The sequence below is a fragment of the Cervus elaphus genome, chromosome 20 (genome assembly GCF_910594005.1).
Source record: "Cervus elaphus chromosome 20, mCerEla1.1, whole genome shotgun sequence".
Taxonomy (NCBI): Eukaryota; Metazoa; Chordata; class Mammalia; order Artiodactyla; family Cervidae; genus Cervus; species Cervus elaphus.
The window spans coordinates 56,353,202-56,363,646 of NC_057834.1; the positions used below are offsets into that span (position 1 = coordinate 56,353,202).

The window sequence follows — 10,445 nt, forward strand, 5'->3', positions numbered from 1 at the left end:
AAGCACTAGAGAACAGATTCAATAGTTGTGATGCTCAGGTTTAGTCGCTCCAAGGCATGTGGGATCTTTCCTGGATCAGGGATCAAACCCATGTCTCTTGAATTGGCAGGTAGATCTTTTTTTTTTTCATTTATTTTTATTAGTTGGAAGCTAATTACTTTACAATATTGTAGTGATTTTTGCCATACATTAACAAGAATCAGCCATGGATTTAAATGTGTTTCCCATCCCGATTCCCCCTCCCACCTCCCTCCACATCCACTGAGCCACCAGGGAAACCCCTGAATTCAGTTTTTTTAGGGATGTTGCCTTCCTCTGTTATGCTACCAAATTTCAGGCAATTTTCATATAACCTTTGGTGAAAGTGAACAGTGTTTCTAGTTCTCTCTTACACTAAGGTGGAACCCTTTGGGGTCTTTGACTTAAAGGAGGAAAGATCTATTCTTATACTCTCCACCATGAGCAGATCCCCGAGTTGTCCTCCTGTACTCCATGTTCCATGAGACTATGAAACTGATACCCAAGTTCATCTAGTTTGGCAAAGGCCCTCAAATTTCTCTTATTTCTCTCATTCATGCCATCACTATGTCTCTGACTTGAGAATTCCTTGCTTTCTTTGCAGCTCAACAGTGTTTATTTGCTTTCTTTATTTCTTTCTTTAATTGGAAGTCTTCATTAATTTTCATATCATCCTTAGACAGAGGGCATACTAACCTTCTCTGTATCATTCCAATTCTAGCATTTGTGCTGAAGAGAGTACTCAACAATGCTCTTAATAAAACATTTTAAAGTTTTTATCTAGCATTCTGGGTGTTTTTTTTTTTTCATTTATTTTTATTAGTTGGAGACTAATTACTTTACAGTATTGTAGTGGTTTTTGCCATACATTGACATAAATCAGCCATGGGTTTACATGTGTTCCCCATCCTGAACCCCCCTCCCTCTTCCCTCCCCATCACATCCCTCTAGGTCATCCTAGTGCACCAGCCCCGAGCACTTGTCTCATGCATCCAACCTGGACTGGCGATCTGTTTCACACTTGATAATATATATATTTCAATACTATTCTCTCAGATCATCCCACCCTCACCTTCTCCCATAGAGTCCAAAAGTCTGTTCTATACATCTGTGTCTCTTTTTCTGTCTTGCATATAGGGTTATCATTACCATCTTTCTAAATTCCATATATATGCATTAGTATACTGTATTGGTGTTTTTCTTTCTGGCTTACTTCACTCTGTATAATGAGCTCCAGTTTCATCCATCTCATTAGAACTGATTCAAATGAATTCTTTTTAATGGCTGAGTAATATTCCATTGTGTATATGTACCATAGCTTTCTTATCCATTCTACTGCTGCTGGGCATCTAGGTTGCTTCCATGTCCTGGCTATTATAAACAATGCTGTGATGAAAATTGGGGTACACGTGTCTCTTTCAGTTCTGGTTTCCTTGGTGTGTATGCCCAGGAGTGGGATTGCTGGGTCATATGGCAGTTCTATTTCCAGTTTTTTAAGGAATCTCCACACTGTTCTCCATAGTGGCTGTACTAGTTTGCATTCCCACCAACAGTGGAAGAGGGTTCCCTTTTCTTCACACCCTGTCCAGCATTTATTGCTTGTAGACTTTTGAATAGCAGCCATTCTGACTGGCTTGTAATGGTACCTCATTGTGGTTTTGATTTGCATTTCTCTGATAATGAGTGATGTTGAGCATCTTTTCGTGTGTTTGTTAGCCATCTGTATGTCTTCTTTGGAGAAATGTCTGTTTAGATCTTTGGCCCATTTTTTGATTGGGTCATTTATTTTTCTGGAATTGAGCAGCAGAAGTTGCTTGTATATTTTTGAGATTAATCCTTTGTCTGTTGCTTCATTTGCTACTATTTTCTCCCATTCTGAAGGCTGTCTTTTCACCTTGCATATAGTTTCCTTTGTTGTGCAAAAACTTTTAAGTTTAATTAGATCCCATTTGTTTATTTTTGCTTTCATTTCCAATATTCTGGGGGGTGGGTCATAGAGGATACTGCTGTGATTTATGTTGGAGAATGTTTTGCCTATGTTCTCCTCTAGGAGTTTAATAGTTTCGGGTCTTACATTTAGATCTTTAATCCATTTTGAGTTTATTTTTGTGTATGGTGTTAGAAAGTGTTCTAGTTTATTCTTTTACAAGTGGTTGACCAGTTATCCCAGCACCACTTGTTAAAGAAGTTGCCTTTTTTCCATTGTATAGTCTTGCCTCCTTTGTCAAAGATAAGGTGTCCATAGGTACGTGGATTTATCTCTGGGCTTTCTATTCTGTTCCATTGATCCATATTTGCCTTTGTGCCAGTACCATACTGTCTTGATGACTGTGGCTTTGTAGTACAGCCTGAAGTCAGGCAGATTGATTCCTCCAGTTCGATTCCTCTTTCTAAAGATTGTTTTGGCTATTCGAGGTTTTTTGTATTTCCATACAAATTGTGAAATTATTTGTTCTAGTTCTGTGAAATACCGTTGGTAGCTTGATAGGGATTGCATTGAATCTATAGATTGCTTTGGGTAGTATAGTCATTTTGACAATATTGATTTTTCCAATCCATGAACACGGTATATTTCTCCATCTATTTGTGTCCTCTTTGATTTCTTTCATCAGTGTTTTATAGTTTTCTATGTGTAGGTCTTTCCTTTCTTTAGGTAGATATACTCCTAAGTATTTTATTCTTTTTATTGCAATGGTGAATGGAATTGTTTCCTTAATTTCTCTTTCTGTTTTCTCATTGTTAGTGTATAGGAATGCAAGGGATTTCTGTGTGTTAATTTTGTATCCTGCAACTTTACTATATTCAATGATTAGCTCTAGTAATTTTCTGGTAGAGTCTTTAGGGTTTTCTATGTACAGGTTCATGTCATCTGCAAACAGTGAGAGTTTTACTTCTTCTTTTCCTATCTGGATTCCTTCTATTTCTTTTTCTGCTCTGATGGCTGTGGCCAAAACTTCCAAAACTATGTTGAATAGTAGTGGTGAGAGTGGGCACCCTTGTCTTGTTCCTGACTTTAGGGGAAATGTTTTCAATTTTTCACCATTGAGGATAATGTTTGCAGTGGGTTTGTCATATATAGCTTTTATTATGTTGAGGTATGTTCCTTCTATTCCCACTTTCTGGAGAGTTTTTATCATAAATGGATGTTGGATTTTGTCAAAGGCTTTTTCTGCATCTATTGAGACAATCATATGGTTTTTATCTTTCAATTTGTTAATGTGGTATATTACATTGATTGATTTGCGGATGTTAAAGAATTCTTGCATTCCTGGGATAAAGCCCACTTGGCCATGATGGATGATCTTTTTAATATGTTGTTGGATTCTGTTTGCTAGAATTTTGCTAAGGATTTTCGCATCTATGTTCATCAGTGATATTGGCCTGTAGTTTTCTTTTTTGTGTAGCATCTTTGTCTGGTTTTGGAATTAGGGTGATGGTGGCCTCATAGGATGAGAGTGGAAGTTTACCTTCTGCAATTTTCTGGAAGATTTTGAGTAAGATAGGTGTTAGCTCTTCTCTAATTTTTGGTAGAATTCAGCTGTAAGCCATCTGGTCCTGGGCTTTTTTTTGCTGGAAGATTTCTGATTACAGTTTCGATTTCCGTGCTTGTGATGGGTCTGTTAAGATCTTCTATTTCTCCTGGTTCAGTTTTGGAAAGTTATACTTTTCTAAGAATTTGTCCATTTCTTCCAAGTTGTTCATTTTATTGGCATATAGCTGCTGGTAGTGGTCTCTTATGATCCTTTGTATTTCAGTGTTGTCTGTTGTGATCTCTCCATTTTCATTTCTAATTTTGTTGATTTGGATCTTCTCCCTTTGTTTCTTAACGAGTCTTGCGAATGGTTTGTCAATTTTGTTTATCTTTTCAAAAAACCAGGTTTTAGCTTTGTTGATTTTGGCCATGGTCTCTTTTGTTTCTTTTGCATTTATTTCTGCCCTAATTTTTAAAATTTCTTTCCTTCTACTAACCCCGGGATTCTTCATTTCTTCCTTCTCTAGTTGCTTTAGGTGTAGAGTTAGGTTAATTATTTGACTTTTTTCTTGTTTCTTAAGGTAAGCCTGTATTGTTATGAACCTTCCCCTTAGCACTTTTTTTACAGTATCCCATAGGTTTTGGGTTGTTGTGTTTTCATTTTCTTTCGTTTCTATGCATATTTTGACTTCTTTTTTTATTTCTTCTATGATTTATTGGTTATTCAGAAGCGTGTTATTTACCCTCCATATGTTGGAATTTTTAATAGTTTTTTTTTTGCTGTAATTGAGATCTAATCTTACTGCATCATGGTCAGAAAAGATGACTGGAATGATTTCAATTTTTTTGAATTTACCAAGGCTAGATATGGCCCAGGATGTGATCTATTCTGGAAAAGGTTCCATGTGCACTTGAGTAAAAGGTGAAATTAATTGTTTGGGGGTAAAATGTCCTATAGATATCAATTAGGTCTAGCTGGTCCATTGTGCCATTTAAAGTTTGTTTTTTCCTATTAATTTTTTGTTTAGTTGATCTATCCATAGGTGTGAGTGGGGTGTTAAAGTCTCCAACTATTATTGTTTTATTGTTAATTTCCCCTTTCATACTTGTTAGCATTTGCCTTATATATTACAGTGCTCCTATGTTGGGTGCATATATATTTATAATTGTTATATCTTCTTGTTGGATTGATCCTTTGATCATTATGTAGTGTCCTTCTTTGTCTCTTTTCACAGCCTTTATTTCAAAGTCTATTTTATTTGATATGAGTATTGCAACTCCTGCTTTCTTTTGGTCACCGTTTACATGAAATATTTTTTTCCAGCCCTTCACTTTCAGTCCGTATGTGTCCCTTGTTTTGAGGTGGGTCTCTTGTAGACAGCATATATAGGGGTCTTGTTTTTGTATCCATTCAGCCAGTCTTTGTCTTTTGGTTGGGGCATTCAACTCATTTACATTTAAGGTAATTATTGATAGGTATGGTCCTGTTGCCATTTACTTTGTTATTTTGGGTTCGTGTTTATACCCCCTTTCTGTGTTTCCTGTCTAGAGAAGATCCTTTAGCATTTGTTGAAGAGCTGGTTTGGTGGTGCTGAATTCTCTCAGCTTTTTCTTGTCTGTAAAGCTTTTAAATTCTCTTTCATATCTGAAAGAGATCCTTGCTGGGTACAGTAATCTGGGTTGTAGGTTATTCTCTTTCATTACTTTCAATATGTCCTATCATTCCCTTCTGGCCTGAAGAATTTCTATTGATAGATCAGCTGTTATCCTTATGGGAATCCCTTTGTGTGTTATTTGTTGTTTCTCCCTTGCTGCTTTTAATATTTGTTCTTTGTGTTTGATCTTTGTTAATTTGATTAATACGTGTCTTGGGGTGTTTCACCTTGGGTTTATCCTGTTTGGGAGTCTCTGGGTTTCTTAGACCTGTGTGACTATTTCCTTCCCCATTTTAGGGAAGTTTTCAGCTATTATCTCCTCAAGTATTTTCTCATGGCCTTTCTTTTTGTCTTCTTCTTCTGGGACTCCTATGATTCGAATGTTGGGGCATTTCACATTGTCCCAGAGGTCCCTGAGGTTGTCCTCATTTCTTTTGATTCTTTTTTCTTTTTTCCTCTCTGCTTCATTTATTTCCACCATTTTATCTTCTACCTCACTTATCCTATCTTCTGCCTCCGTTATTCTACTGTCAGTTTCCTCCAGAGTGTTTTTGATCTCATTTATTGCATTATTCATTCTTAATTGACTCTTTTTTATTTCTTCAAGGTCCTTGTTAAACATTTCTTGCATCTTGCAATCCTTGTCTCCAGGCTATTTATCTGTAACTCCATTTTGTTTTCAAGATTTTGGACCATTTTTATTATCATTATTCTAAATTCTTTTTCATGTAGATTCCCTATCTCCTCCTCTTTTGTTTGGCTTGGTGGACATTTTTTATCTTCCTTTACCTGCTGGGTATTTCTCTGTCTTTTCATCTTGTTTAGATTTCTGTTTGGGGATGGCCTTTCTGTATGCTGGTGGTCTGTGGTTCCTTTTTATTGTGACGGTTTCTCCCAGTGGGTGGGGTTGGACGATTGGCTTGTCAAGGTTTCCTGGTTAGGGAAGCTTGCGTCGGTGTTCTGGTGCATGGAGCTGGATTTCTTCTCTCTGGAGTGCAATGAAGTGTCCAGTAGTGAGTTTTGAGATGTGTCTATGGGTTTGGTGTGACTTTGGGCAGCCTGTATATTGACGCTCAGGGTTATGTTCCTGCATTGCTGGAGAATTTGCATGGTATGTCTTGCTCTGGAACTTATTGGCTCTTGGGTGGTGGTTGGTTTCAGTGTAGGTATGGAGGCTTTTGGATGATCTCTTATTACTTAATGTTCCACGTAGTCAGGAGTTCTCTGGTGTTCTCAGGTTTTGGACTTAAGTCTCCTGCCTCTGGATTTCAGTCTTATTCTTCCAGTAGCCTCAAGACTTCTCCAACTATACAGCACTGATAATAAAACTTCTAAGTTAATGGTGAAAAGATTCTCCACAGTGAGAGACACCCAGAGAGGTTCACAGAGGTACATGAAGAAGAGGAGAGGGAGGAAGGAGATAGAGATGAGCAGGAGGAGAAAAAGGGGGACTCAAGAGGAGAGCATCAGATCTAGGCAGAACTGTGTTCCCTAAGTGTTCTCCGTAGCTCAGAGCAGCCACAGAGATCCACAGAATTGGACTGAGAAGAGAAGGGGGAGGGAGGAATTAGAGGTGATCTGGGGGAGAAAAAGGAGAGTCAAAAGAGGGAGAGAGTAATCATGACACTCCTGAGTTAAAATGGGTACTGAATATTGGATTCTTAAATGTCCAAAATTGATATATAATATTAAAAAACAAAGATTAAAAATCTAGAGTAGAGGTTAGACTCTTAAAAATACAATATTAAAAACAAAAACACAAAAAATTTAAGAAATATATATGAAGTTTGCTTTAGAATTAGGAAATTAGGGTCTTTCTTTTTTTTGCAAGGTTATAGTGGGTTATGAAAATGAAAATTAAGGAGTAATAGAGGAGTAAGAAAAAGTAAAATGTGGGATGTTTTGAGAGAACAGCATCAAAACATGTATATTATCTATGGTGAAACAGATCACCAGCCCAGGTTGGATGCATGAGACAAGTGCTCGGGCCTGATGCACTGGGAAGACCCAGAGGGATCGGGTAGAGAGGGAGGTGGGAGGGGGGAATCGGGATGCGGAATACATGTAAATCCATGGCTGATTCATGTCAATGTATGACAAAATCCACTACAGTATTGTAAAGTAATTAGCCTCCAACTAATAAAAATAAATGGGAAAAAAAGAAAAAAAATTTTAATTAAAAATAATAATAATAGTAAAATATATCTAGGAATTTCTCTGGAGCTGTTGTGGGCAGTGTGGGCTCAGTTCAGTTTCAGATAGCTCCTTGTTCCAGCTTACCCTTCTCAATACCTGTAGGCCCCTTCCAGTGTAGTCGGTGTTAACTACAGGGATTTATATCTGTTGCACCTGTCACTTCTGAAGCGGTTCCCTTTGTTTATTTGGTTTCTGTTTGCAGGTCTCTTTAGTGTCTAATTTTTGCCCTGACACAAGTGGGTGGAGGTGGTCTCTTATTTAGGTTTGCTTGTTCAGTCGTGCTGTGGGGAGGGAAGGGCACTGCAGACGAATATCACTGGCGTGTGTGGGGAGCACTCGCAGTGTTCCAGCCACGCTGGGTTTGCCCCCGCTCACAGTGTGTGTGCCTTCCCCATCTACACTGCTCAGGCTCCAGGTTGCTCTCAGGGAGTGGGCCCTGAGTTGTGTGTACTTCCCAGGCCTAAGCCGCTCAGGTTCAGGTTTTCGGGTATTCCACAAAGACGCAGACTCAGTTGGGCCTGCGTGTTGTGCCTTCCCCGCCTGAGCAGCTCAGGCAGCCAGGAGCTTGAGCAGCACACTCTCCCCTGGTGCAGTGCGCCTTCTCCCCTCCGCAGTCCCAGTCTCAGTTTCCGCGTGCCCCGGTCCGGTGCGCTTTGTGTCTCTTCTGGGGAGTTGGTCTCTAGCTGCGACCCTCTCGGTGGATGTCAACCATCCAGAATCTCAGGAAGTCTTTGGTTAGAAACTGGAAGCCTGTTTGCAGTTTGGTAGGGGATGCTGTCTCTGGGGCTGTGTTTGCCCCTTTCCCCTCCCCTCTGCTTCCTGCCTCAGGCAGGAGATGGGCCGTTCTGTAGCCGGCTAGTCTTCTCTGGAATTGCTCAGTCCTTCCTTTGTTCTGCGAGTGGGCCGGCAGTGTCTTCGGTTAGCGCTTTTCACCACTTAATTTTCTCTCTCTCTCTTGCTATCCCACAGTTTAAGTTGCTATCTCATGTTAGCTCCCTCTGATTGCCCTCAGGGCATTCAGGCCTGGTCCTTACCCTAAGCAATGCCGCCCGCTCCTCTCCATTCAGTCCCCACTTGCTGGTGGTGGATGTGAGCATCTGGGGTACTTTTCTGCTGGGAGTTGCTTTTAGGCATGTAATCTGTGGGTTTTATTTTTCCCCCCGGTTAGGTTGCCCACCGAGATTCGAAAACTTCCCCCAGACCCGCCAGTGAGAGGATTTCCTGGTGTTTGGAAATGTCCTCTATTAGGACTCCCTTACCGGGATGGGTCTCCATCCCTAACTCTTTTGTCTCTCTTTTTATCTTTTATATTTTGTCCTACCTCCTTTCGAAGACAATGGGCTGCTTTTCTGGGTGCCTGATGTCCCCTGCTAGTGATCAGAAGTTGTTTTGTGGCGTTTGCTCAGCATTCAAATGTTCTTTCAATGAATTTGTAGGGGAGAAAGTGGTCTCCCCATCCTATCCCTCTGCCGTCTTAGCTCCTCCTCCCATTTTAGTTATTTAAAATGGAAAGTTTAGTCTAGTAATATTGTCATTGTCTTATCAGAAACAGAAATTCTCTTTTTCTTTTTGAATCAATTTGGATGATTTCTGCTATTTTAGAAAATTATCTCTACCACCTACATTTTAAAAGTTGTTTGACCTATTTTTTTTAAACCATATTTCCTCAAGGGCTTTATATCTGTGGTTATGGCCCAATTTTTATGTGTAGTTAATTTTTACCTTTTCCATCTCTTATTTCTAACATGATCAGGTCAACGTACTGAATAAAGACAAATAATTGATTAAAAAAGAGAAATAGGGATAAAGGAAAATTTGATAAGACCTTTGAAATTTCTATGTGTGTTATGGAGGTACACACAAGAGACATTTTGGCAAGATTTAAATGGGAAGAATTTAAATGTATGTAAAACTCTCATGCTTGGTAAAGCCTCAAATAGATTGTGATGCCAAAAGCTCAGCATCTGTGCATCAGTGTCGAATAGAATCTCAAAGAGTTTTGAGTGAAGTAGAAAATACATATCATGTAAGGCCTAATAACCATAATAAGGTGCAAAAGGGGACACAGCAGATACAATTTTTGTTGCCAAAAAAACTATGTCCCAACATGGGAGGATTTGATGAGGAGTTTTATAGCAAGGCTGCAAGAATGAAGGCTGATGATAAGATAGGAGCAGGGGAGTGCAGGGCCTCCACTCCTCTAATCTTGTCTCAGGTAATCTTGAACAGCTTCTCTGCTTCTTTTAATGTAACCTCAGGCGGTCTTTCTCTGATAAGAAGAATCATTTTGGTGGAATCAGTCCAGTTCAATTGCTCAGTCATATCCAACTCTTTGAGAACCCATGGACTGCAGCATACCAGGCATTCCCGTCTATCCCCAACTCCCTTAGCTTGCTCAAACTTATGTCCATTGCATCGGTGATGCCATCCAGCCATCTCATCCTCTGTCGTCCCCTTCTCCTGCCTTCAATCTTTCCCAGCATCAGGGTCTTTTCTAATGAGTGGGATATGCCCATCAGGTGGCCAAAGCTTCAGCTTCAGCATCAGTCCTTCCAATGAATATTCAGGACTGATTTCCGTTAGGATTGACTGGTTTGATCTCCTTGCAGTCCATAGGACTCTCAAGAGTCTTCTCCAAAACAGAGTTCAAAAGCATCAATTCTTTGGTGCTCAGCTTTCTTTATGGTAAGAAGAATGCTGACATGTAAAAGAGCTTAAAGACATTGTTACCTGTATACTTTAAGGTGGAATCAGAACCCTGCCTTAAGTCTGCAGTACTGTTTCCTGGCTGCCCCCTCCCTTCTCTTTGCCTCCCTTCCCTTCCCAGATTCATTCATTCAGTCAGTTCAGTCACTCAGTCATGTCTGACTCTTTGCAACCCCATGGCCTGCAGCATGCCAGGCCTCCTTGTCCATCACCAACTCCCAGAGCTTACTCAAACTCATGTCCATTGAGTTGGTGATGCCATTCAACCATCTCATCCTCTTTCATCTCCTTCTCCTCCTGCCTTCAATCTTTCCCAGCATCAGGGTCTTTTCAAATGAGTCAGTTCTTCACATCAGATGGCCAAAGTATTGGAGTTTCATCTTCAACATCAGTCCTTC

General features: G+C 39.8%; 1 non-coding gene across 1 annotated transcript; it reads right to left on the reverse strand.

Moving 5' to 3' along the window:
- Positions 1 to 656: 656 nt before the first annotated feature.
- On the reverse strand, positions 657 to 760 carry LOC122678498. The gene has a single exon (XR_006336168.1). It is a non-coding gene; the product is annotated as a U6 spliceosomal RNA (small nuclear RNA).
- Between the last annotated feature and the right edge of the window lie 9,685 nt (positions 761 to 10,445).